Genomic DNA, 6,179 nt, shown 5'->3' on the forward strand with positions numbered 1-6,179 from the left:
GTTTTGATCAGTCATGGAAATAAAAGTGCTGAAAACCAATTGGCTCCCTATTTAAAGAAGAGATGGAGAACAAGTTTGAAGGAAAAATACTGGAGTTTTGGAGCAGGTACAGCAAACTAGAGCAAAAATAATATTGCAAAAATGTGAAAATTATACGATATATTGTCAAAAAGAATATCCTGATATGTAACTGTGGATTATTTCCCCCATCACTACTGTCTACTGTCACTTGACTAATGGTCTCTTGTTTACCAACTAAACATCACAATGACTGTATTGCCCCACAGTCTGGTATTTTTTCACATAGCCTAATGTTATCTATTTCTGTGCCTCTGACACCCTCAAGTGGTGACTTTTAGGGCTTGATAAAGCCTATCAGAAACAAAATAGTCTCAGCCCAGTCAAAGAACTTCTCTATCCTGGCACCACAATAGTAGAACCAGCTTCCCCTTGAAGTTAGGACAGCAGAGTCCCTGCCCATCTTCTGAAAACATCTGAAACCCTATCTCTTCAAAGAGTATCTTAAATAATCCCACGGCACCCCCCTGCACCCTCAAAATGCCTTTCGTGAACTAACACTGGTACTTGACTTTCCCCTACTAGCTCTGACTTTACTGATTAGCTCTGGGATTTTGCCTGTGCTTACCCCCATTCCATGTATTTTGTATCCTGAAAAACTCCCCAGTCCTTAACGATTACATCAATCTCGTATTTGTCACATGCGCCAAATACAACAGGTGTAGACCTTACAGTGAAATGCTTACTTACAAGCCCTTAACCAAAAATGCAGTTTTAAGAAAAATAAGTGTTAAGTAAAAAATAGGTAAGTAAAAATAAAAGTAACAAATAATTAAAGAGCAGCAGTAAAGTAACAGTAGCGAGGCTATATACAGGGGGTGCCAGTACAGAGTCAATGTGCGGGGGCACCAGTTAAAGTTCCTTGGTGTCCACAAGCTGTTGAGCTGTTTTGAAACTTCTCTTTTTTGGAACCTCACATGCACCCTGCTAACTCCCCAGAGGCCTGAGTGTTGTGCTTCTCAGGGGCCACTCCGGATAGTGTGGTGTAGGTGACACAGCATCAGCACATCAAGCCTAGACCCTAGACCTCTGTTAAAACAAACCTCAATTATGTCGAAAGAAATAGTTCCTCTCTGAGAACTCATGTACTTCTCAGTCTCACCAAAATAAAATGCATATAACATATAAAATATATACAGAATATTCAATTAAAAATCTTTTATGCTATTCATTGGTGATCATTTGTAGTTTAATAAGTCCTATTTTTGGTATATTATCTAAGAGTTGGTTGGAAAATATTCTGTTGGCTTTGGTGCATAAAATATAGCTGTATTATTATGACAACGTGATCAGGAAGGCAGGGAATTACAGGTCTATTGTTACAAAAAGAAGACATTAAACAATACATGTTTATATTCATTTTAGTCAGATACAAGTCAAATGAAAATATAGCCTACATTTTAAAATGTCATTTTTACTATTATTAACCTTTAACCTGTAATTTTGTATTTTTATTAACCTTGATTTAACTAGGCAAGTCAGTTAAGAACAAATTCTTATTTCCAATGACGCCTACCGGTTAACAGGGGTTAACTGCCTGTTCAGGGCAGAATGACAGATTTTTACCTTGTCAGCTCGGGGATTCGACCAGCAAGCTTTCGGTTACTGCCCAAACTCTAACCACTAGGCTACCTGCCGCCCCCATTACACTATTAATCACTATTACATCACAGGTAATCACTATACATCATAGGTAATACTAAAATAAGTCATCAATACTATTACAGTAATCACTACCACACCGTCGGTAATCACTACTACATCATAGGTAATCACTAATACATAATAAGTCATCAATACTACATTACAGGTAATCACTACCACACCGTAGGTAATCACTACTACATCATAGGTAATCACTAATACATAATAAGTCATCAATACACTTACAGGTAATCACTACCACACCGTAGGTAATCACTACTACATCATAGGTAACGACTACTACATCATAGATAATCACTACTACATTATAGGTAATCAATACTACATCATAATAACAAACACAAAGTGAAGACTATCTGTATCCACTATAAATTGGCACAAGTAAAACAAATGTCATACAAGTTTAGTAATGATTTCACTTCATTGTTGTTGCTGGTTCATACGTCCTGCTTCAGGGTGACCATGGGCTGGAGAGAGAAATTGCAATCTTATTTATTTTATTTAACCAAACAGGAAGTCATCATTGAGACCCATGTCTCTTTTTGAGTGAGCTCTGCAAGGAATGTGGTGTTTGGTTATTTAGTGTGTGCACTCAGTAAATACACTTCTCGCTATATAAGAAGTATATAAATAATTATATGTACACTCCAGTATAATAAATGTACACAGTCTCACCAGAATGTTCAGCCCAGTCAGTATAATAAACAGTAAGTCTCAGCAGAATGTTCAGCCCAGTCAGTATAATAAACAGTAGAGTCTCAGCAGAATGTTCAGCCCAGTCAGTATAATAAACAGTAGAGTCTCACCAGAATGTTCAGCCCAGTCAGTATAATAAACAGTAGAGTCTCAGCAGAATGTTCAGCCCAGTCAGTATAATAAACAGTAGAGTCTCACCAGAATGTTCAGCCCAGTCAGTATAATAAACAGTAGAGTCTCAGCAGAATGTTCAGCCCAGTCAGTATAATAAACAGTAGAGTCTCAGCAGAATGTTCAGCCCAGTCAGTATAATAAACAGTAGAGTCTCAGCAGAATGTTCAGCCCAGTCAGTATAATAAACAGTAGAGTCTCAGCAGAATGTTCAGCCCAGTCAGTATAATAACAGTAGAGTCTCAGCAGAATGTTCAGCCCAGTCAGTATAATAAACAGTAGAGTCTCAGCAGAATGTTCAGCCCAGTCAGTATAATAAACAGTAGAGTCTCAGCAGAATGTTCAGCCCAGTCAGTATAATAAACAGTAGAGTCTCACCAGAATGTTCAGCCCAGTCAGTATAAAACAGTCTCACCAGAATGTTGAAGTGCTGTCTGCACACTGCTTTACTCTCCCAGTAGATCACCACCATGGCAACAACCAGTTCAATGACCAGGAGAACTACAATCATCCATTTGATTCCAGAAATACCTGACAAAGTAAAGAGAATGTAACTTAATACACAAATAACTTAATCACTAATAACTTAATACACTAATAACTTAATAACTTAATACACTAATACTAATAACTTAATACACTAATAACTTAATACACAATAACTTAATACACAATAACTTAATACACTAATAACTTAATACACTAATAACTTAATACACTAATAACTTAATACACTAATAACTTAATACACTAATAACTTAATAACTTAATACACTAATAACTTAATACACTAATAACTTAATAACTTAATACACTAATAACTTAATACACTAATAACTTAATACACTAATAACTTAATACACTAATAACTTAATAACTTAATACACTAATAACTTAATAACTTAATACACTAATAACTTAATACACTAATAACTTAATAACTTAATACACTAATAACTTAATAACTTAATACATAACTTAGTACCTTAATACACTAATATTTAACTTAACTTAATACACTAATAACTTAACTTAATACACTAATATCTTAACTTAACTTAATACACTAATAACTTAACTTAATACTAATAACCTAATACACTAATACTTAACTTAACTTAATACACTAATAACTTACTACACTAACTTAATACACTTAATACACTAATAACTTAATACACTAATAACTTAACTTAACTTAATACACTAATAACTTAATACACTAATAACTTAATACACTAATAACTTAATACACTAATAACTTAATCACTTAATACACTAATAACTTAACTTAACTTAATACACTAATAACTTAATACACTAATAACTTAATCACTTAATACACATGTTTTTTTCTGGTTTCATTTTATGTTGATAAGCTATTGTGGTTTATTTTGTTTGTGTAGAACATTTACACAGAATTACAAAGCAACAAAAAATTCAGTATCCGTATTGCATTATCTAATTTCAATGCTTGTACTCTTCCACCTCATTAAAAAATCAATACTAATGAATTAACTCATTGTAATAACCAAACAATTAAGTCATTAACTCTGGAACCTGTTGATGGTCCCCGTAGAAACGCATGAGAGACGTCGACAGTGCAGAGAACCAACAGCAGCTACTGTCCAGAAACAGCTGACGATGTTCAAGGTAAATGACAGTTTGGCCGTTGATAGTGGAGAAAAAACACAATCACCTCACTATTCAATTGGTATGTTTTTGATATATTTCATGTGTAATATTTTCATAATAATTTAAAATAATCTACAATAATGTCATATTTGATCCATGACTGAATTTAGGTATGTTTATAAAGCTTGAACTTACCACACACATATCTGGAGAATGACCTGCAGCATAGGTCACGCATTCCGGCAGCAACAAACTTTATAAAACAAATATGGTTTTTGTTTCCTTCATTATTTGGGAGATCTGGATTACAAATTCAATCAACAGTACATGTATATCCTCATTGTAGAGTACACACTTCACACACAATGCACACTGACGACAGGAGAGAATAACACATAGAGACGACACAGAGCTTGGTCCAACATCGGCTTTATATCAACATGTGTCTAATCTAATAACTGATGATGACACAAAACTACTTAGTGGGCCTGAGTTGCCGTGGTTCTTACCATGACACTGGGCATGGTGTAGATCAGAAACTATTGCGCTGTGCTGGACAAGCAGCAGCCCCAGAATCAAGACAAGGACTCCAGCAATGAGCTGAGCCGTCTAAAAACGAGAATAAGATGTAATCAGGACTAACAGAGGAGAAAATATCCCGGAAACGATGGCCTTTAACATGAACATGTACCAAATGTTCAAGCGTAACTTCTGCTCGTCATGACATGTTTTTAATAAGTCCACAGATCGCCTGCCTGAAATAAATGTTTACTCGGCTGTAATAGGAACATGTTTGCCATTCATACCCCCAGCGCTTTAGGCTGACCCTTGAGGAAGACCTTGTAGACATCTTTGAAGACACAGTGGACTTCTCGAAGGCATCAGCTGGCCCTCCTGAGCATCTCTGAGACTGCCCAGAGGTATAGTGATGACCATGCACTCATCTGAATGAAATTGTGTACTTCCATTTACCTGGGAACAATACATTTCATTAAAGGGAGAAAAATATCAAAATAAAAACTACTTTAGTGAATATAGAGGAAGACAACTACTTCCAATGACATAATTAGTAAAGAATGAATAGGTAATTAGTAGGCAATGCCTCCTCACAACTGGTCAAAATCACACGATGCACAATGATGATGTCATTGGAAACACATCTTTCTCTATATTATTTTACTACAGAACATAGAAAGCACAATTTCCACATATGTTGGTGTTGGGGTGGTGCTGGAGACGATGAATATGAAGTTTCCCTTTATTTAAGACATCATGTAGACAATAACACTACTGATGTAATGAGGACACTGTAATGTAAACGTGTTACCAATCAAAAACTATCGGGAATAATATTGCTGAAATAAACCATAAACTGTTGTAATAACTCTATGGATATTGTTATTAAATGGGAAACACGTCATGAATGGTTAAAGATAATAGCAGAACAAGCTTTCATGAAGTTTACATACCTGCTGCTGTTTGTTTCTAACTTTATGGAGGAAGTCACACTTGGAGGGCGTCTGCGCTGGTCTGGTAAGCAAGCTGTGATGGACAAAGACATTTTCAGAGAGAGAGGAGAGAAGAGAGAGGGAGAGAGAGAGAGGAGAGAGAGAGAGAGAGAGAGAGAGACAGAAGAGAGAGAGAGAGAGAGAGAAGAGAGAGAGAGAGAGAAACAGGAGAGAGAGAGAGAGAGAGAGAGAGAGAGAGAGGAGAGAGAGAGCGAGAGAGATAGAGAAGAGAGAAGAGCGAGAGAGAAGAGAGAGTAAGTGTACACTGTTGTTGAAAACACTAAAGCTGAGTGGATGAGCTCCGGGTACAAGGTCAAGGTGAACTGAATTCACAGGTGGAAACTTCTTCAGAAACTGAACCGTATACATACAACAAAGTTCATTAAGTGTTGTAGTGTGTTTCTGAGCGCTTCACACCATCTCGCT

The 6,179-nt window shown here is 36.0% G+C and overlaps 1 pseudogene; it reads right to left on the reverse strand.

Annotated features, from left to right (window-relative positions):
* Nucleotides 1–2,169: 2,169 nt before the first annotated feature.
* Nucleotides 2,170–5,232, reverse strand: LOC115187640 (membrane-spanning 4-domains subfamily A member 4D-like; annotated as a pseudogene).
* Between the last annotated feature and the right edge of the window lie 947 nt (nucleotides 5,233–6,179).

The sequence above is a fragment of the Salmo trutta genome, unplaced genomic scaffold (assembly GCF_901001165.1).
Source record: "Salmo trutta unplaced genomic scaffold, fSalTru1.1, whole genome shotgun sequence".
Taxonomy (NCBI): Eukaryota; Metazoa; Chordata; class Actinopteri; order Salmoniformes; family Salmonidae; genus Salmo; species Salmo trutta.